Below are 23,500 nucleotides of genomic sequence, written 5' to 3'. Positions count from 1 at the left end.
AATGTATATTTGTGAATGTTGAGATGTTATATTGGTTTCACTGGTAAAAATAAATAATTGAAATGGGTATATATTTGTTTTTTGTTAAGTTGCCTAATAATTATGCACAGTAATAGTCACCTGCACACATAGATATCCCCCTAAAATAGCTATAACTAAAAACAAACTAAAAACTACTTCCAAAACTATTCAGCTTTGATATTAATGAGTTTTTTGGGTTCATTGAGAACATGGTTGTTGTTCAATAATAAAATTAATCCTCAAAAATACAACTTGCCTAATAATTCTGCACTCCCTGTATACGGCTGTGTCTCTACTAATCGAACTGCTTGATTGTTACATCGTTTTACTGCTTTTCATCTATCCTGCATGGCATACATCTGTTTGCATGAACTACTGCTGCTGCTTTTTACTAACATTCCCTGAATATTGACTGTATTCTTGGAGTTTAACTGTGGTGCTTATTTTACATGGATCTATGGGCCACTACTCCATACTTTAGGATCATTGTATAAAACTTTATCACGCTCCAATATGATGCTCCAACTTATTAATTGATCCATGGATACTGCTCTCTCCCCAATGGCCATTGGTATTTTTTGCTATAGTTAGGTTTAACTGACTTTTTACTCGTTCTTATAAATTTATATTTATGTGTAATTTTGACCAATAAATGTAAGGCACTTTTTTGTATATCTATGACTAGCAGTTTTTTGTTTATAGGAGAGGGGCTTTTATCCCCTAGACCAATAGGTTCTACATCCAGCTTTGAGGACTTTATTCCATTAATTTTTTTGACATGATTAGTGCTGGCACAGGGCATACTTTTTTCCCCCTTTTTTTCTTTCTTTTTTCTGTCCCCTCTTGCATTTTTTCTATATATTATAATATATATATCTGTATATATATATAAAGTATGTAACAAATTCAAAACCAGGCGGCCGGAAACCACATTTAGCTCTTTTTTTGGAGCTGCAATTATTCTTGTGAAAGTCCAACACACTGAGATTTGTACAAATCCTTTCAGTGTGTTGCACTTTCACAAGAATAATGGCGGCTCCGATAATAGTTTTACAGTTTTGCCGCAGCTATCTCACATGCCATGAATTATAAATATAATGGCTTATATTACAAGTGGCACACTAATTTATTGTGTGACTGTTAACTGGCAAATTCGCCCATTTATGGCCGCACAATAAATAACCTGCACTTACAAGTGGCTAGTTATTGCTACCGTGACCTCAAGTAGCAATTAGCGCTCAAAAAATTAACCAGAGGTCAGACCTCTGGTTAATTTTTAAAATGTCCCCCAACTACCCCCAAAATAAGGTGCATAGTGCCTTTTTGAAAATAAAAATAGTAGCATCTTTTTTTAAAAAAAAAAACCCTGCACAAGGCAGTTTTTAGTGCTTAAAATGTGCGGGTGTGGGGTGTTAGTAAAAAACGGCACTGAAAAGTGCTTTTACCTAGCAGTCTATGGGGACTGTGTGTTTCCTGTAAATCTATATGCTTATATACATATATATTTAAACTTTGCTGCCTATCACTGCGCGACTTCCCCCTTCGCTGCGCTAGGTTCTCATGCCATGTCTAACGTTTCATAGGCTCATTGGAGCCTATGGAAGTACGCTCTTGTGAGCGCAAAGCTTCCCTGCAATGTGAATGTGAGATTGCATTCGCATTGCACCTAACTTGTAATACCAACGCACATTTGCGTGCACTGGTATTACTGAGTGGAGCACAAATATCATGCTGGCATAAGCGATATTTTGCGCTCGACTCGTAATCTGGCCCTATAATTGCATATTGTGTATCTGTGAGCTAATCACTGAAATTTGACTTACAATAGGGGTTTAAATGTAGGTAGCATAAAAAGCTCAAAATTGGCTCAGCACTGGGGTGAAAAAAGGCTTAGCAGTGAAAGGGTTAAATAAATAAGTGACAAAAAATTGCTTGAAATTAGATTTTGTGGAAAACACTTTCACATCTAATTACTACATAAAAAATAATAATAAAAATCAGGATATAGAGTTTCATCCCGATAGCAATAATAAAACACTTGTAATATTCTCATAAAAGTTAACTAACAAATAAAAAAAAAATCTTAGTGGAAAAGTATGTATTGTCAAATTAAAAACAAGGTTAACATAAATTGACAAGACATTGATAGTGATTGACATTGTCAACCACTAGCTAAGGAGGAAAAAAATTTTTTTTTAAAGGTGTGAGAAAAGTAAAGCCAGTTTTGTACACACTACACATCATGTTAAAGGGACGGTCAAAATAAATGGATTGTAAATTTCAATCACCTTTCAAATTTACTTCTTTTAACAATTTTGCTTACTTCTCTTGGGGGTAGATTTATCATAGTGGGAGCGGACATAGTGCGAGCGGACATCTTGTGAACTGCTGGTGGCAATCGGCCGCTAGCAGGGGGTGTCAATCAACCCAATCATGCGGACACAGAGGCATCAAGCTTCATAAATCGGCTCCTTGGTATCTTTTGTTATAGAGTAATCCTAGGTGAGCTCAGAAGTGTATACAGGTCTTTAGCTATCTGGCAGCAGTGCTTACAACAATGTTTATTGCAATGTTATACATAGTTGGAAACATTGCTACCATAAAATGCTAAAAACACATGCACACTCCTAAGCTCCTATCAGCCTACATAGATTTACTCTTCAACAAATGATATCAAGAGTATAAAAAAATTGATCTTAGAAGTATACCGGTAAGTTGTTTAAAATTACATGTTCTATCTGAATTAATCAGTTGATTTAGAAAATACACCAAAATACAGCTGATTTATCATCTTCTTAGTACTTAGTACTTCGTCTTAGTACTTTTAGTACTTTTACTCCCAATTAATATATTTATTGATTAAATATTGATTACATGATCTAAAACTACTTTTTCAAAATATAAAAGATACTTAATCAAAACTATTAGTGAAACATATTAAAATGTATTAAACAAATTGATAACATACACATTTTTGTTCATGTTCCAGATAAATATGACTGAGGACCGAATTATAAAAAGTTCTCTGGACTGGTGAGATTTTATAAGAATGCTGGCCAGTCCTTCTATTTCCCAGTTGGATATAAATAAAGCCACTCTTTACCATTACAAAAACATAATTTATGTAAGAACTTACCTGATAAATTAATTTCTTTCATATTGGCAAGAGTCCATAAGCTAGTGACGTATGGGATATGCAATCATACCAGGAGGGGCAAAGTTTCCCAAACCTCAAAATGCCTATAAATACACCCCTCACCACACCCACAATTCAGTTTAATGAATAGCCAAGTAATGGGGTGATAAAATAAGGAGTAGAAAAGCATACAAAAAGAGGAACTGGAAAAAATGTTGTGCTTTTATACAAAAAACATAACCACCAAAAAAAGGGTGAGCCTCATGGATGCACTCTTGCCAATATCAAAGAAATTAATTTATCAGGTAAGTTCTTACATAAATTATGTTTTCTTTCATGTAATTGGCAAGAGTCCATGAGCTAGTGACGTATGGGATAGAAATACCCAAGATGTGGAAGTCCACAGAAGAGTCACTAGAAAGGGAGGGCTAAAATAACTATAACAGCTATTTACACTGAGAAATTAAATCCACACAATAAATAAGTTTTCCTTTGAAACACATAAATCAAAAGCAATAGAATCAAACTGAAACAGTTGTCTGAAGAACTTTTTCTACCAAAGACTGCTTCAGAAGAAGCAAATACATCAAAATGGTAAAAACAATAAAAGTATGCAAAGAAGACCAAATTACTGCTTTGCAAATTTGATCAACCTAAGCTTCATTCTGAAAAAGCCCAAGAAATGGCGACTGAACTTAGTAGAATGAGCAGTAAAACTCTGAGACAGAGCCTGCCCTGCCTCGAAATAAGCTTTGAAAAACTAAAGCTTTAATCAGGATGCCAAAGAAATGGCAGAGGCTTCCTAACCTTTTCTGGAACCAGAATAACAGCAGATAGACTAGAAGTCTTCTGAAATCCATATAGAATTATAAAGCTCTTACCACATCCAAAGGATGTAAATAACTCTCAAAGAATTCTTTAGGATTAGGACACAAAGAAGAAACAACAATTTCTCTACTAATGTTGTTCAAATTCATAACCTCAGGCAAAAAAGAAGTTCACAAAACAACTTATCTAGATGAAGAAAATCAGATAAGAAGACACACAAGAGAGAGCTAACAAATCAGAAACTCTTGTAGCAGAAGAGATAGTCAAAAGAAACAACACTTTCCAAGAAAGTAGATAATCTTCTAACCAAATAAGACTCCAAAAAGGAGAAATTAATAAATGAACAGGCTTGATACCAACCAAAGCCTGAACAAAACAGTGAATATCAGGAAGTTTAAACAATCTTTCTAAAAAATAAAACAGAAAGAACAGAGATTTGCAGACAAACTTATCCAAACCATCCTGAAAAACTGTAAAATCCTAGGAATTCTAAAAGAATGCCAAAAGAATTTATGAGAAGAACACTATAAAATATAGGTTTTCCAAACCTGAAAATACATGTTCCTTGAAACGTATAAGCCTGCAACACAGTGATAAAAACTAAGTCAGAGAATCCTCTATGACTAAACACTAATCAATTTCCATACCCCCAAATTAGTCATTTGAGATCCCGATGGGAAAATAGCCCCTAGAACAAGAGGGCTGGCCAAAAAGAAAGTGTCAAGGATGGCAACCTGGATATCTGAACAAGATCTACATACCAAACCTGTAAGGCCATGCTGATGCTATCAGAAACACATGACACTGTTCCAATATGATCTTGGAAATCACCTTTGGAAGGATGTAGTCAGGTTGCAAAGCAAAAAAGAGATCTCAGATGGAAAAACGAGCAAAGGGAACTACGCCCGATGCCGCGGTTATGAGAACTAAAACTTCTATGCACATATCCATTGAAAGAAATGTTCTAGACTGTAAATTAGACAGAATTTTGGCGCAAATTTCGTCATTTTTCTTTGTTAACGCTAGTTGTTTTGGAGCGAAATTGCGTTTGTTATGACGCGAGTTGTGTCATTTCCTGGTGTTTGTTTAACTTTTGCGTAATGCCTCATTCTTGTCGCCAAATTTTAGTTATTTTACCCCTCTCCCTCTATTGCTCGCTGTTTTCATGAACCTTGAAAGCTATTATGCCTGCTTTTGTCTATCTCTACTGAAACTGTTACATTGTGGAAATTGAATGTTTTGCCTTATGTTATTTTTCTTTTTCTATTACAATTTGCAAGATGTCTCATTCTGATCCTGACTCTGATGTTACTGTAGAAACTATGATGCCCTTGAACACAATTCTACAAAGCTAAGTGTGTTCTTTTCATTTTTTAAGATGTTGTTATTTCTTCAGCTCAATTATGTGGCATTTATTTATCTTGTTTTATGCTAGCAATGTTTCTACATGTACAATAACATTTACTGTTTTTTACATATTCAGTTCATGTACTTGATTTCATCTGCAAATATCACATGTTGTTGCTTATATCATAAAAGGTTATGACTGCTATTATGCCTTTAAGTAAACTTACCTGGTCTGTTCAAAATTGTTAAGATTTAATTTTGCGCCCTCGCAAGCCTAGATTTGCCCGCGAAAAAATTAAAGTCAAATTGAAAAAGACTGAACCCCAGGTAAGAAAAAAGTTTAAATAAACTTCCCAAGCGTGATTCCTATACTGAAACTGTTTAGACTGCAAAGGGAACTATACATAGACCAGACTCATGGCAAATATAAGTAAAATACATATATTTAGAACTTTATATTAATACATAAAGCGCCAAACCATAGCTGAGAGTGTCTTAAATAATGATACATACTTACCGATAGACACCCATCCACATATAGCAGATAGCCAAACCAGTACTGAAAACTATCAGTAGAGGTAATGGTATATAAGAGAATATCATCAATCTGAAAAGGGAGGTAGGAGATGAATCCCTACGACCAATAACAGAGAACCCTTGAAAAGATTTGAGGGAAACCATAAAATCAATTAGTGATACTCTCTTCACATCCCTCTGACAAACACTGTACTCTGAGAGGAATTGGGCTTCAGAATACTTAGAAGCGCTTATCACAGAAGAAATCACAAAAATAAAGCACAAACTTACTTCACCACCTCCATAGGAGGCAAAGTTTGTAAAACTGAATTGTGGGTGTGGTGTGGGGTGTATTTATAGGCATTTTAAGGTTTGGGAAACTTTGCCCCTCCTGGTAGGATTGTATATCCCATACATCACTAGCTCATGAACTTTTTCCAATTACATGAAAGAAAAAAGGTGTCTCACTAAGGGGTACATAGGGAGGAGATGAATACTGAAGTGCACAATTAAATTTGTAATTTAAAAATCATACAAAATGAATTTAGCCATTCACACAAAAGTATGCAGGAAAAAATTGTATTGTTAAGGTGCATAAAAATCGTGTTTTAGCAAAAATCTAAAATTTGTATGTTAATTAAACAGGAATAAGTCATATTAAATATGCGTAGCATAAATCATTTAAGTACACTAGATGCAAAAAACACAAAGAAATGTGTAGTTATAAATACAAAATACAAAGCGTAATTTTTGGGGGGGTTTTAATGGGCATGGGCATTTTATAGGTGTTTATAAAATTTTCTCTCAAATACCATCATAATTCTATAAATATTTTCACACTACAGTTCTCACAGTTTTTTCTTGCCAGTTAAAATGTGGTGAGTTTTCACTAAAATACTCAAAACACTAATTACTCTGAAATGAAACCTATGCGTACGAAAATAGCATAATTTATTTTGTTCTAGCCTTATTATTCAAGTTTAAAACCCCGCTGGTCTCCCTCTCTGTACCTCATCCTCCAATGCAAACCTCTACCTAGCAAAGGGCTCTCATTTTGTATGGGAGACCTTTTTTAATAGAATTCCATGAGAACTGCTCCTGCGAGTTTTGGTGTGGAAACCGACACAAAGACCAGCAACTTCTACATAATCAGGCCCTATGTATACACTAACCACACTTCTAATTTATCAACAGTTCACTATTAATTACAACTAGTGATGTCGCAAATAGTTCGCCGGCGAATAGTTCCCGGCAAACATAGCATGTTCGCTGCGGCGGGCGAACATATGCAATGTTCGATCCGCCCCCTATTCGTCATCATTGAGTAATACTTTGACCCTGTACCTCACAGTCAGCAGACACATTCCAGCCAATCAGCAGCAGACCCTCCCTCACAGACCCTCCTTCCTCCTGGACAGCATCCATTTTAGATTCACTCGGAAGCTGCATTGTTAGTGAGAGGAGGGACAGTGTAGCTGCTGCTGATTTAATAGGGAAATCGATAGCTAGGCTAGTGTATTCAGTGTCCACTACAGTCCTGAAGGACTCATCTGATCTCTGCTGTAAGGTCAGCACTCCAAAAAGCCCTTTTTAGGGCTAGAACATCAGTCTGCTTTTTTTTTTTTTCCTGTGTAATCTAATTGCAGTTGCCTGCCTGCCAGCGTGTGTGTCAGGCTCACAGTGTATACTGTGCCCACTTGCCCAGTGCCACCACTCATATCTGGTGTAACAGTAGTGTAGATTTAAAAAACAACAACACTTTTTTGACTGTGTTAAATAATAGCAGTCAGTTTCCTTCACACTTGTGCGTTTCAGTGCCTGCCTGCCAGGGCACAGTGTCACCCCAGTGCAACTCATATCTGGTGTAACAGTAGTGTAGATTTAAAAAAACAACAACACTTTTTTGACTGTGTTAAATAATAGCAGTTACTTTCCTTCACACGTGTGCGTTTCAGTGCCTGCCTGCCTGCCTGCCTGCCTGTTAGGGCACAGTGTCACCCCAGTGCAACTCATTTCTGGTGTAACAGTAGTTTAAATATAAAAAAAACAACACTTTTTTGACTGTGTTAAATAATAGCAGTCAGTTTCCTTCACACATTTGCGTTTCAGTGCCTGCCTCCCAGGGCACAGTGTCACCCCAGTGCAACTCATATCTGGTGTAACAGTAGTGTACATTTAAAAAAAACAACACTTTTTTGACTGTGTTAAATAATAGCAGTCAGTTTTCTTCACACGTGTGCGTTTCAGTGCCTGCCTGCCAGGGCACAGTGTCACCCCAGTGCAACTCATATCTGGTTTAACAGTAGTGTAGATTTAAAAACAAAAAAACACTTTTTTGACTGTGTTAAATAATAGCAGTCAGTTTCCTTCACACGTGTGCGTTTCAGTGCCTGCCTCCCAGGGCACAGTGTCACCCCAGTGCAACTCATATCTGGTGTAACAGTAGTGTACATTTAAAAAAAACAACACTTTTTTGACTGTGAAATAATAGCAGTCAGTTTCCTTCACACGTGTGCGTTTCAGTGCCTGCCTGCCAGGGCACAGTGTCACCCCAGTGCAACTCATATCTGGTGTAACAGTAGTGTACATTTAAAAAAACAACACTTTTTTGACTGTGTTAAATAATAGCAGTCAGTTTCCTTCACACGTGTGCGTCTCAGTGCCTGCCAGGGCACAGTGTCACACCAGTGCAACTCATATCTGGTGTAACAGTAGTGTACATTTAAATAAAAAAAAAATTTTTTTGACTGTAATAGATTGAATAGCAGTTAGTTGTCTGCAAGCGTGTGTGTCAGGCCTACAGCGTCTACTCTGCCAACTTCTGCCAGTGCACAGTGCCACTCATATCTGTTGTCACAGTAGCTTGCACGCATAGTACCACTAATCGAAAAAAAAATGACAGGCAGAGGCAGGCCACCCCGCAGGGGCCGTCGTGTTCGTGGTGCTGTGATTCCCTTTGGCCCTAGAATAATGCCCAGTGTTCAGAGGCCACGTACCCCGGACTCGAACATTTCTGAGGACATAGTTGACTAGCTAACACAGGACACCCAATCTTCTACAGCTTCCGCTCGGAACCTTGACGACCATCCTCCTCCAGCTTAGCTTCGGGCACCTCTCAAGTTACCACTCGCCCGCCTGCCGCCACCACCAACACTAGCACCACAGCCGCTTCACTTGATCTGTCAGAGGAGTTATTTACACATCATTATGAAGAAATGAGTGATAATGATGCGCAACCATTATTGCCAGAGGATGTAGATAACAGGGATATGTCTCAGCAAGGCAGCATTACACACATGGACGTAACAGAGATTAAACTGATAAGAATAGAACTACTTAACACACTACTCCTATCTGGTGGCACATTAGATTGCACGCGCAGTGCCCCAAATTTGAAGTAGGAGGACCGACCAAGCATCTTTTTCCATCTCCCGGTTCCTAAAATCGATGCCATATACACGTCCCCTGATAGGGGACGTAACAGTGATTAAACTGATAAGAATAGTACGACTTAACACACCACTCTTATCTGGTGGCACATTAGATTGCACGCACAGTGCCCCAAATTTGAAGTAGGAAGACCGACCAAGCATCTTTTTCCATCTCCCGGTTCCTAAAATCGATGCCATATACACGTCCCCTGATAGGGGACGTAACAGGGATTAAACTGATAAGAATAGAACTACTTAACACACCACTCCTATCTGGTGGCACATTAGATTGCACGCGCAGTGCCCCAAATTTGAAGTAGGAGGACCGACCAAGCATCTTTTTCCATCTCCCGGTTCCTAAAATCGATGCCATATACACGTCCCCTGATAGGGGACGTAACAGGGATTAAACTGATAGGAATAGTACTACTTAACACACCTTATAATAATGCAGAGAGAGGCAACGCAGAGAGAGGAGTCTGAAGAAGAGGAGTCAGAGGAGGAAGGTGGCTTTGAGGAGGTGGAAGATCAAACACAGCAGGCGTCCCAGGGGGCTTATTGTCACCTTTCGGGGACCCTTGGTGTTGTACGTGGCTGGGTGGAGGAAGAGACCTTCAATGACATCAGTGAGGACAAGGAACGGGACATGGCTAGCTTGGTATCCAACCTTGTGCAAATGGGGAGTTTGCGGTTGTGCAAATGGACAGTTTGCGGTTGTTTGCGTTAAAGGGACAGTCTAGGCCAAAATAAACTTTCATGATTCAGATAGAGCATGTAATTTTAAACAATTTTTCCAATTTACCTTTATCACCAATTTTTCTTTGTTCTCTTGGTATTCTTAGTTGAAAGCTTAACCTAGGAGGTTCATATGCTAATTTCATAGACCTTGAAGCCCACCTCTTTCAGATTGCATTTTAACAGTTTTTCACCACTAGAGGGCGTTAGTTCACGTATTTCATATAGATAACACTGTGCTCGTGCACGAGAAGTTATCTGGGAGCAGGCACTGATTGGCTAGACTGCAAGTCTGTCAAAAGAACTGAAAAAATGGGCAGTTTGCAGAGGCTTAGATACAAGATAATCACAGAGGTTAAAAGTATATTATTATAAATGTGTTAGTTATGCAAAACTGGGAAATGGGTAACAAAGGGATTATCTATCTTTTAAAACAATAAAAATTCTGGTGTAGACTGTCCCTTTAAACGGGGAGTTTGGTCTGTCACTGTGAAGCGGGAGTAACCCTTACACTACCTGATTGATACAACATCATACCTGATGTTTTAAAGCACGTTATTCCAAACAATTTAGGAATGTTAGGTGATTTATGCCCTTTATGGCTTAAAACCAGACTCTGCATCAACTATGTAATTTTCCATGGGAGTTTTGCCATGGATCCCCCATCCGGCATGCCACAGTCCAGGTGTTAGTCCCCTTGAAACAACTTTTCCATCACTATTGTGGCCAGAAAGAGTCCCTGTGGGTTTTAAAGTTCGCCTGCCTATTGAAGTCTATGGCGGTTCGCCCAGTTCGCCCTGTTCGCGAACAGTTGTTGAAGTTCGCGTTCGACGTTCGCGAACCCAAATTTTTATGTTCGCAACATCACTAATTACAACAGATAAGATCATATGTTCTATGATAAAAGCAAAAATTTGCATTACTGTTAATAGCAATATGCAGAGTTCACACCCCAGGCAGTGAACTGCTTCATAAATCAGGTTCCAAATATCTGATGGATGGTGATTTGTATTTTTAACACTCAAAAGCAAACCTGGGTGAGCACTCTAAACACACATGCACAACTTACATGATGAAAAAAGAGTTATACATGCATTTCTTTACATTGTATATATAAGACATTTCAGAGTATAAAAATGATCCCCCATAATGAGATATTAGAGGGCTTCTGGATAATGATCAAGAGATCATATGCTTCAGTGGGTATAATCTGTCTAAGATTAAATTAATTTATGTTTGATTTATTGTTTTTTACAGATAAAGAACGGTGTACAAAACTTAATGTACTCATTTTATTTATAAGACATTCATTAACTCTTCTTCAGAAAAGCTATCTGTAAAGACTCTACTGTTCAGGGATGCATACAATATATGCTAACCTTTTCTAACCTCGGTCCTCTCCTCCTTTGTTATCCCTGTGTACCCCTTAGCATTTAATTCTACGATCACAGCTGTTAGTAGATCGCCTTCATGAGTGCTCATTTATAACAGAGCAACTCTTGGCAGAGCCCTCTACCCACTTGTTCTCTATAAATGTTACCTTGCATATCATACCAATGTTTATAGCGCTTTAAAATCTGTTGGTGCCCTACAAATAACTGATCATAATAATAATAACTGATGAGTTAATCTTATAGGCTCAGGTTATGGTGAAAGGATGATACATAAATGGGCAAGCTAAAAAATATTTCAATGTTAAGTTTAAAATAATTAATTTGGGTGCGTGTCTAGGAAATGGCCATATTAGGCCGCAATATTAGAAGCTCTGTGTGAAGAAATGATAATCAGCTTATTATCTTTTATTTCAGCTTGCATCTATTATTTTAAACAGCATTTTCAGAAACATCACCAGCTGTTTAACAGATGTTTTGCCAAAGCAAAGAATTGCATGGGGAGGAGTCCCTGGTTCTCCAACAGAGATTTTGCTGAACTGACTCTGGAGAGCCCCCTAGCACTGCAACTTCTGGCCATGGTAATATATATGAGGTGATGGAGTAGATGACTTCTACGTTATGGAGAAAGAATCCAGTGACTGCTAGCTTTACCATTACAACAACATCTACAAGACTGGATGTGTCACCTGAACAGGGGAGATAGATATTGAGGTTGAGATTTTTTGTTCTGAAATCACAGCAGACCAGGTATTAAAGATCATAAGTGTTCATATGCAAGCTACGTGTATTGAGATCTTGCTGACAGCTGTAGTGTGGTCTAAAAAAAGGATGACATGGGCCCTTGCCTCTTAAGATTTAAGCCTTGCATCTTAAGATTTAAGCCTGGGCCTCCAACAGGCTGTCATTACAGGGATTAGAAGATGCGGCAAGAATTATTCCCCCCCCCACCCCCACCCCCACACACACACACTCATCTGTACACATTTTTAGTTTGGGGCTCAGTTGTATAATTTGGCCCGGTGGTGGTCTGCTGTGCTGGAGGTCTGAGTGGGGTGAGCTTTGAGCTGCATGCAGAGACCAGCGTGGAAGATACAGTACTGGCACTTCAAGGTATACATGACATTGGATGACATCTTTATAAGTTAGTGAGCTATCCCTGGATAAACACTGAAACTGTTATGCTATCTATATTCTGCTGCTTTTGAGAATTAATCTTTTAAAGCCCAGGGTGATACGCTTACCTACAATTGTCCTTCACATAGAATAAACAAGCCCTAATGACGACAACTGAGCCTGAGGCTTGGGGGACTTTATTTGTTTTTTTATTTATATTTCTTGTTTATTAGAGTTTTAGTCCATGACAATGAAAAAGTAATACATTGAAGTGCAGTACATATCTCATGATGTTCCATGGAATATCAAGTATTTAACAATTAACAAATAACATAGAAACAGTAAACACAGTCGAGTAAACGTAGCTTATCTGATTAGTTCCACTGTTCTAACTAATGTGTCTCCTTAGGTATAGGGATAGGAAGTGAATGGGTAGTAGGAAGAGATGTGTTGGTGGACATCGGGGATAGGTAGAAAGGGAGGATAGAAGGATGGACGGGAGCGAGTAGTCCAAGGTGGGCAATGCTGTTTTTACTTTCGAGCCAGCTCCCCTATGTCCTAGACTTTATTGTTTATAAAGTGGTTGTAAAACATGTTGGACAGCGGGGTTGGGGGGCCACGTTGTTGGGGTCTGTCATTCAAGTCTCCCAAGTAAACTTAAAATCATGAAAAAAACCTTCAAGATTATTTGTTCTAAAATAACCATAATCCTCTAGTATGAATGTACTTTCTATATGTGCTATCCAGTTTTCTAGATTGGGGAGAAGTTGTGATTTCCATAATTTAGCTATGATGGATCTGGCACAGTTTAGTCCGAGCTGTTCAGGATTGCATCTATGTTTACGTAGTAGGTTCAGAAGGGCCAATGGAGGATCGAGAGTAAATTCTGAGTTTAAACCCAGCAGTTTCCTAATGAGAGATTCAACTAAACGCCAGAAAAGCCTCAATTTTGAACAACTCCACCACATGTGTAGTAATGTACCTTTCGACCAGCAGCCCCTACAACAAGGATCAGAGGAGGTGGGAAATAAGCTTTTTAACCTGAAAGGGTTAAGGTACCATCGGGTCAGGATTTTGTAATTTGTTTCCAAAAATCTGGTGGACATAGATGATTTTCTAGTGTTTCTAAGTATATGTTTCCAGTTTCCAACTCCCCAAGTTCCCTGTTTAGATCCCTGTGCTATCTATTAATGTATTCAGGTTGTTTAAAGATTTGTGCGTCTATTAACATTTTCCTTGCCCAGGAAAGAGTGTGGCAAGTAGGTATTTCTAAGGAGCAATAGTATTCGAAGAGTGTCAGAGATCTTGGCAAGGAGTCCTTATGTCATTTGTGGTAAAAAATGTTGACGTTGGTTTTTTAACCAATTTGAAAAAACTCCCCCATACACCCCTGAAAGTTCCTGTCTATCTTTAATGTTCCTGTCTTTAAATAGTTTGTGAATTGGGATTGTGAAGCCCATTTCTCACAAACATCTAGATTACAAGTTTTGCGCTATAGATATGGTGGCGATGAGCTCTATATCGCACAAAATCCAAGGGCTGAGAATACGTGCTCGTGCACGCTTTCCCCATAGACATCAATGGGGAAAGCGTGTTAAAAAAAAAACTAACACCTGAAGCTCGGAATGGCGATCACGGTAACGCAACCCTATTGATGTCTATGGGTAAAAAAAAGTTATATTTAAACCTAACACCCTGACATAAACCCCTAGTCTAAACACCCCTAATCTGATGCCCCCGACATCCCCAACACCTAAATAAAGTTATTAACCCTGATTTGAATAGCCAATAGAATTTTAGTAGTTCTCATTCTATTGGCTGATTTGAATTTGAAAAAGCTCCCTTGCATTGAAAATTCAGTCTACGGCGGCGACCGTTTGAACAGGACGCTCCGCGTCAGATGGCTTCAAGGATGGACCCGCTCCGTGCCGCCGGGATGAAGATAGAAGACACCGCCAGGATAAAGATAGAAGATGCCGTCTGGATGAAGACTTCTCGCCGCCTGGATGTCCGGACTTCAAAAACTGTAAGTGGATCTTCGGGGGTTAGTGTTAGGTTTTTTTTAAACTTTTTTGGGGTGGTTTTTTTTTTTAGATTAGGGTTTGGGCTTTCTTAAAAAAGTTAAATGCCCTTTTCAGGGCAATGCAAAAGAGCTAAAGCCCTTTTAAGGGCAATGCCCATACAAATGCCCTTTTCAGGGCAATGGGTAGCTTAGGTTTTTGTTAGAGTTAGGTTTTTTATTTTGGGGGGTTGGTTGGGTGGTGGGTTTTACTGTTGGGGGGTCTTTGTATTTTTTTACAGGGAAAAGAGCTGATTTCTTTAGGGCAATGCCCTACAAAATGCCCTTTTAAGGGCTATTAGTAGTTTATTGTAGGCTAGGGTTTTTTTTATTTTGGGGGGATTTTTTATTTTTATAGGGCTATTAGATTAGGTGTAATTGTTTTTATTTTGGATAATTTTGTTTGTTATTTTTCATAGTTTAGTGTTTGTTATTTTTTGTAATTTAGTATTTTTTGTAATTTTAGAATTATTTTTTTTAGTAGTGTTAGGTTTTTTTTATTGAGTAATTTAGTTTATTTAATTGATAGTTAATTTAAGTATAATAGTTGTTAGGTTAATTGTTAGTATAAACTTACGTTTTTTTAATTTCACAGGTAAGTTTTTATTTATTTTAAGATAGGGATATTGTAATTTTTATTTAAAGTTAGGGGGTTGTTAGGTTTAGGGGTTAATAGTTTAATTTAGTTTTTTGCGATGTAGGGGGCTGGAGGTTAAGGGTTAATAGGTTTATTTAGTTGCGGTGATGTGGGAGGCCAGAGATTAAGGGGTTAATAACTTTATTTAGTGGCGGCGATGTTGGGGAGCGGCAGAATAGGAGTTAATATCTTAATTATAGTGTGGGCGATGTTGGGGTGTGGGGAATAGGGATTAATAACTTTATTATAGTGTGACGATGTCGGAGAGCGGCGGAATAGGGGTTTATAAAATGTATTAGCAGCGGTGATGTCGGGAGCGGCAGATTAGGGGTTAATAGGTTTAATATAGTATGGACAAAAATTGTGGATACAGGAATATCCACGGAAAGAATGCACTATAGTATTCTAGGCCCAGACTATAGAGTAGGCAATGTTCCGATAAATTAAAACATAACTTTTATTCCAAACGTATAAAAATTATAACAAAACTAACACACATAAATTAAAATCTGTATTCTGTGGGGCTATATATTGATTGTATCGGGAAGTGGTATGTATCAAGTACTATGTGGCCTTATCCAGAATATAATTCACCAGATCGTTCCCATATCAAATAGTAAGAGTCTAGTCTGCTGATTAGTGTGTGTATCCACTAATAAGTTAAATTCCATTTCTACTGCACATTAATTGTAATTTTATGTGCTTAGAATATTACGATCATATAGTCAAATCCTAATCAAATTGGATTAGGAATCAGCTGTAAGATTAATTGTTACCTACAGCAAATATAATAATATCCAGTATGTATATACATGGAATAGTGCTTATACTGTCTGGTGACCGGATCAATATCTGTCTAACCAGTACTTGCACTGTGTATTACAAGTGTATGGGGAAAAAAAAAATATAGTTCCGCTAGTGTTGACGCTAATGAGTTTATACTATAGCCTCTGGGAGTTCTACTGTGTGACTAAGTCTCCTACTAGCGTTTGCTAGCTATATCAGCACTGTAAGATGAGACCGGCACCGGGCAATGCCTTCCTAGGCTCTGATGCAAATTGGTTGAGCCGGCGACCTCCAGCTCCACAATATATAACAAACGAAACTGTCCACAGCACCAGTAAAGTTAAAGGAATCTTCTTTATTAAATGTTTAAAAGCATATACAGGTATGCGACGTTTCGAGACCGCAGTCTCTTAATCATGCATCAATGCATGATTAAGAGACTGCGGTCTCGAAACGTCGCATTCCTTTAACTTTACTGGTGCTGTGGACAGTTTCGTTTGCTAGCTATATCAGGCATAGTTATAGTAAACTGATTACTGAGGGGTAAAGATACACTCTAGAAATATCAGTGGGGGAATCCAATTGAACACAACCAATACCCCTTATGCAGAACTATTATTTATGTTTTTGATTGTGTGTAGTGCTTAAACTCATGAAATGTTCAATGATTAGACATATACAAATCACTAGACATATAAACTTGCCACTGGTTTTTGTCCAGTATTTTATCATATTGTTATATAGTGATATAGTGCTAAGTTTGTCTAGCAACTCATTAATAGCACTATGTAACTAGCAGTCATACTGTCTAAATAGTGCTTGTTTATTCAGGGCTGCATATCGCCACTACTTTGGGGTTAACAATTTAGTACATATACTGAGCGAACCGCAAGGCTATCGATGATAGAGTGTAGTTTACCATCTCTCATATAACATCAATTAATTATTGTTATGCGTAATTAATATGGCCAGGTTATTATATTACCCCCCAAGCCTTGTATTGTATCATCGAGTATAGTCTTGGATTTCTCAAAAGCACTGTTCAGCTTTTACAATCGCTTGGCTAGATTACGAGTTTTTCATTTTGAGCTGTGCAGTGCTAACGAGCAGTTTTGTCTCACCGCTCACTTACATGCAGCGCTGGTATTATGGGTTTTTACAAACCCGGCGTAAAAAAGACAAGAAGTGAGCGTTGAGCAAAATTTTGCTCCTTACCACACTCCAATACCAGTGCTGCTTAAGTCAGCGGTGAGCTGGTCGTACGTGCTCGTGCACGATTTCCCCATAGGAATCAACGGGAGAGCCGGCTGAGAAAAAGTCTAACACCTGCAAAAAAGCAGTGTAAAACTCAGTAACGCAGCCCCATTGATTCCTATGGGGAAACACATTTTATGTTTACACCTAACACACTAACATGAACCCTGAGTCTAAACACCCCTAATCTTACACTTATTAACCCGTAATTTGCTGCCCCCGACATCGCCGACACCTGCATTATATTTATTAACCCCTAATCTGCCGCTCCGGACACCGCCGCCACCTACATTATACTTATGAACCCCTAATCTGCTGGCCCCAACATCGCCGACACCTACATTATATTTACTAACCCCTAATCTGCCACCCCCAATGTCGCTGCAACCTACCTACACTTATTAACCCCTAATCTGCTGCCCCCAACGTCGCCACCACTATAATAAAAATATTAACCCATAAACCGCCGCACTCCCGCCTCGCAAACATTAGTTGAATATTATTAACCCCTAATCTGCCGTCCCTAACATCGCCGCCACCTACCTACATTTATTAACTCCTAATCTGCCGCCCCCAACGTCGCCGCCACTATACTAAATGTATTAACCCCTAAACCTAAATCTAACCCTAACACCCCCTAACTTAAATATAATTAAAATAAATCTAAATAAAAAATCCTATAATTAACTAAATTATTCCTATTTAAAACTAAATACTTACCTATAAAATAAACCCTAAGATAGCTACAATATAACTAATAGTTACATTGTAGCTAGCTTAGGGTTTATTTTTATTTTACAGGCAAGTTTGTATTTATTTTAACTAGTTATTAAATAGTTATTAACTATTTAATAACTACATAGCTAAACTAAATACAAAAGTACCTGTAAAATAAAACCTAACCTAAGTTACAATAACACCTAACACTTCACTATAATTAAATAAGATAACTAAATTAACAACAATTAAATAAATTAAATTAAATCAGCTAAAGTACAAAAAAACAAAACTAAATTACAGAAAATAATAAACAAATTACAAGATATTTAAACTAATTACACTTAATCTAATAGCCCTATCAAAATAAAAAAGCCCCCCCAAAATAAAAAAAAACCCTAGCCTAAACTAAACTATCAATAGCCCTTAAAAGGGCCTTTTGCGGGGCATTGCCCCAAAGTAATCAGCTCTTTTATCTGTAGAAACAACCCCCCAAACAGTAAAACCCACCACCCACACAACCAACCCCCCAAATAAAATACTATCTAAAAAACCTAAGCTCCCCATCGCCCTGAAAAGGGCATTTGGATGGGCATTGTCCTTAAAAGGGCAGTTAGCTCTTTTGCGGGCCAAACCCTAACCTAAAAATAAAACCCACCCAATACACCCTTAAAAAAACACTAACCCCCTGAAGATCGACTTACAGTTCTGAAGACCGGACATCCATCCTCAAGGAAGCGTCAGAAGTCTTCATCCAACCGGGCCGAAGTCCTCAACGAAGCTGGGAGATGTATTCATCCAAGCCAGGCGAAGTGGTCCTCCAGGCGGGCAGAACTCTTCATCCAGACGGCATCTTCTATCTTCATCCATCCGGTGCGGAGCGACTCCTTCTTCAAGACATCCGACGCGGAGCATCCTTTTCTTCTGACGACTAAAGACGAATGAAGGTTCCTTTAAGTGACGTCATCCAAGATGGCGCCCCTTAGATTCCGATTGGCTGATAGAATTCTGAGCAGTATCTATTGTTGGCACAGTTAATTCAGATGTGTCCGTTTCTGTCTAAACTGTCAGTTTGCTCCGCTCTATCAAGGTATATTTTCTATACTCGATTGTGATACAGTTAGCTGAGCAGTGCCTATTATTGGCATAATGTATTCCGAATAACAGCCACTACTGTCTAAGCGGTTTGTTTACTCCCCGCCTGAGCGCTATGACTCTTCTTTTGATTGTGGTAGTGCTTTGTTTGCCACTCCGTAATATCAAAGCTATAATGTTTCAATGTAAATAAATGTTACAATTTAGTGTGTTTCCAGAGTTATAAATCCACAGTTGTAGCATCGCAACCCCCTTAAAGAATATTGTATTACAGCGCTCCCATTAGTAAAGGTCCATCAGTGCAATTGGTGCAATAACCGCTACTGACGAGACTGGAATGGTAAGCTATTTCCCCATATCCACTTATTATCAATTGTGTATGACTGGTATTATTGCTACACTAAGCAAACTATAGGCTCATAAAAAGCCTCCACAGAGTATACTACTAAAAAGCGTCCATACTGCTGACGCATTGAGGGCTTTATCAAAGGCAGCGGGCAGCCAGAGTTGAACTTATTTAAAGCTTTGTTGTACCGGAAGTTCCGCCTATTCGTTGGTCGTGATTGGAATATGGCTTGTCACTCATTGTGACAATTAGTTAAGGAGGTATATACTGGATACCCATTTATTTGTATAGGATCATAGGATCATCAATTTAAAAATGTATTTGTAAAATGTGAGTTACGGTACATTTAGCTGTTGTGTTATTACATAGTGCATTATATCATGACTTGTCTTATGAGTATTGATACATACTCGATTGGGGTTTAACCCCATATTTTTATTAACATTGATTGCTACAGAACAGAGGTGGAGTTCCAGATCTTCCACTACGTGTGGATAGGTACTGATATTCTTGTAATTCTCCTTGGCATAACTTTTTTCTTAAGGGGTGTATGATTCTCTAATATTTTAACATAGGGATCTAAAGCCACATATTATGATATTATCTATTGTGATTCCTAATATTGGTTTTAGGTGGCTGATGTGTGAAAGTAATATGATAATATGGATGTGTACATCCTCTGGACTCACATAATGTGGTCTTGGATATATATGGCAGTAGTTTTTGATTATCTTCTGACCCTTATATTAAAATATCTCACATGTGCTTTGGTATGAGTTTAGATCAATATTTGGTTGTACAATCCTCTCATCATTTTATATCATATATCATTAGGGCTGACCTGTGACATATCGAGTGAATACATATTTATATGGTATAACACAGGGCCTCACTTGTTGTGTACACAACTTAAAGGAGGTCATATTGGGTGTTCCCCATGTTAGTTTAATATTATCCCATCTAGATTAATGAAGTATATCAACCTTGTTTATGTAATTGTGTACATATAGGGGGGACATAATATTCACTAGATATTATCAATCTGATGTCTTAGGATTGTCCATAGCCTATATTGCATATGTCTAATATAATTACTTCAGGCATCTCATGGTGAGGGCTCTATTGTCCCGCATTTGCTGGGTTCAATCAGTGTCATTAGATATGTCTGCCTGCAATTATTCAAATCCCTCTGTGTGGTAATATGTATCACAGCCTAATATGTATCAGCAACTGGCTTAAGTACTTGTTTATCTTGTTTGTAATTCAGGACATAATAGTTGGACAGTGTCAAACGTGTGTCTATCTGACTTAAATGTGGTATTGGGCATTATATATTGCCTCTGTACAAGTGTTATTGACTTTCAAGATTTGTGTTTTGATGTAAGACAAAGAAGTGACAGTAATATTAGAGATACTTTTCTCTTTATAAGTGACTAATATGTGATTGTGTTATGTGTCCTAATCAAAATTATGAAGATAACAAGTGAGCAAAGAAAAGGGAAGGAATAAAAAGAAAAAAAGTAAATTTATGCTTACCTGATAAATTAATTTCTTCTACGATATGACGAGTCCACGGATTTCATCCTTACTTGTGGGATTTATCCTCCTACTAACAGGAAGTGGCAAAGAGCACCACAGCAGAGCTGTATATATAGCTCCTCCCTTCCCTCCACCTCCAGTCATTCGACCAAAGTTAGGAAGAGAAAGGAAAAGCCAAAGGTGCAGAGGTGACTGAAGTTTGTAAAAAATATAAACTAAATCTGTCTTAAAAAAATGACAGGGTGGGCCGTGGAATCGTCATATCGTAGAAGAAATTAATTTATCAGGTAAGCATACATTTACTTTTCTTCTACAAGATATGACGAGTCCATGGATTTCATCCTTACTTGTGGGATGCAATACCAAAGCTACAGGACACGGATGAAAGGGAGGGAACAAGACAGGAACCTAAACGGAAGGCACCACTGCTTGAAGAACCTTTCTCTCAAAACCAGCCTCAGAAGAAGCAAAGAAGAAGAATTTGTAAAATTTGGAAAAAGTGTGAAGAGACGACCAAGTTGCAGCCTTGCAAATCTATTCATCAGAAGCATTGTTTTTAAATGCCCATGATGAAGCCACAGCCCTAGTAGAATGAGCCGTAATTCTTTCAGGAGGCTGCTGTCCAGCAGTTTCATATGCCAGGCGGATGATACTCTTCAGCCAAAAAGAAAGAGAGGTAGCCATAGCTTTCTGACCCCTACGCTTTCCAGAAAAAACAATAAATAATGAAGATGATTGACGGAAATCCTTAGTCGCCTGCAAGTAAAACTTCAAGGCACGGACCACGTCCAAGTTATGTAACAGACGCTCCTTCTTAGAAGAAGGATTAGGACATAAAGAAGGAACAACAATTTCCTGATTAATATTCTTATTTGAAACAACCTTAGGAAGGAACCCAGGTTTGGTACGTAAAACCACCTTATCAGAATGAAAGATAAGATAAGGCGAGTCACATTGTAACGCTGAAAGCTCAGAAACTCTACGAGCAGAAGAAATAGCAACTAAATACAAAACTTTCCAAGATAACAACTTAATATCTATGGAATGCATGGGTTCAAACGGAACCCCTTGAAGAACACTAAGAACTAAATTCAAACTCCAGGGTGGAACAATTGGTCTAAACACAGGCTTAATTCTGGTTAGAGCCTGACAAAAAGACTGAACGTCTGGAACATCTGCCAAACGTTTGTGTAGCAAAATTGACAAAGCAGAAAATGTGTCCCTTTAAGGAACTCGCTGATAACCCTTTCTCCAATCCCTCTTGGAGAAAAGACAGAATCCTGGGAATCCTAACTTTACTCCATGAGTAGCCCTTGGATTCACACCAATAAAGATATTTACGCCATATCTTATGATAGATCTTTCTAGTGACAGGCTTACGTGTCTGGATCAAAGTATCGATGACCTAATCAGAGAATCCCTGCTTAGATAAAATCAAGCGTTCAAGCTCCAAGCAGTAAGCTGCAGAGAATTTAGATTTGTATATTGGAAAGGTCCTTGAATGAGAAGGTCCTGTCTCACTGGAAGTTTCCACGGAGGTAGAGAGGACATGTCCACTAGATCTGAATACCAAGTCCTGTGTGGCCATGCAGGCGCAATCCAAATTACTGAAGCTCTCTCCTGTTTGATCTGAGCAATTACGCGGGGAAGGAAAGGAAACGGTGGAAACACATAAGCTAGGCTGAACGACCAAGGCACTGCCAAGGCATCTATCAGTTTGGCCTGAGGATCCCTCGACCTGGATCCGTATCTTGGAAGCTTTGCATTCTGTCGAGATGCCATCAGATCCAATTCCGGTCTGCCCCATCGGAGAATCAGTGAGGCAAATACCTCCGGATGGAGTTCTCACTCCCCTGGATGAAAAGGCTTAAAAAATCCGCTTCAGAGTTGTCCACTCCTGGGATGTAGATTGCTGACAGATAAAAACAGTGGGCCTCCGCCCATCGAATTATCTTGGATACTTCTGCCATCATTAAGGAACTCCTCGTTCCTCCCTGATGATTGATGTAAGCCAAAGTCGTGATGTTGTCCGACTGGAATCTGATAAATTTGGCCAAAACCAACTGAGGCCATGCCTGAAGCACATTGAATATTGCTCTCAATTCCAGAATATTGATTGGAAGTAGAGACTCCACCTGAGTCCATACACCCTGAACCTTCAGGGAATTCCAGACTGCACCCCAGCCTAGTAGACTGGCGTCCGTTGTCACTATCACCCAAGAGGGTCTGCAGAAACACGTCCCTTGGGACAGATGATCCAGCGACAACCACCAAAGAAGAGAGTCTCTGGTCTCCTGGTCCAGATTTATCTGAGGAGATAAATTCGCATAATCCCCATTCCACTGTCCGAGCATGCACAGTTGCAGTGGTCTGAGATGAAATTGAGCAAACAGAATGATGTCCATTGCCGCCTCCATCAATCCAATTACCTCCATGCACTGAGCCACTGATGGCCGAGGATTGGACTGAAGAGCTCTGCATGTATTTAGAATCTTTGACTTTCTGACCTCCGTCAGAAAAATCTTCATGGATATAGAATCTATCAC

General features: G+C 38.6%; 1 long non-coding RNA gene across 2 annotated transcripts in view; it reads left to right on the top strand.

Moving 5' to 3' along the window:
* The window catches only part of LOC128662848 (uncharacterized), a 38,224-nt gene extending 26,039 nt beyond the window's left edge, over window positions 1-12,185 (top strand). For both annotated transcript variants that reach the window (XR_008402815.1, XR_008402816.1), the window contains one exon: window positions 11,823-12,185. This is a non-coding gene — a long non-coding RNA (uncharacterized LOC128662848). The remainder of the gene's footprint in view (window positions 1-11,822) is intronic.
* The last annotated feature ends 11,315 nt before the right edge of the window (window positions 12,186-23,500 follow it).

The sequence above is a fragment of the Bombina bombina genome, chromosome 6 (assembly GCF_027579735.1).
Source record: "Bombina bombina isolate aBomBom1 chromosome 6, aBomBom1.pri, whole genome shotgun sequence".
NCBI lineage: Eukaryota > Metazoa > Chordata > Amphibia > Anura > Bombinatoridae > Bombina > Bombina bombina.
The sequence above is the reverse complement of the archived record's forward strand: the minus strand, read 5'-3'. Positions and strand labels throughout refer to the sequence as shown.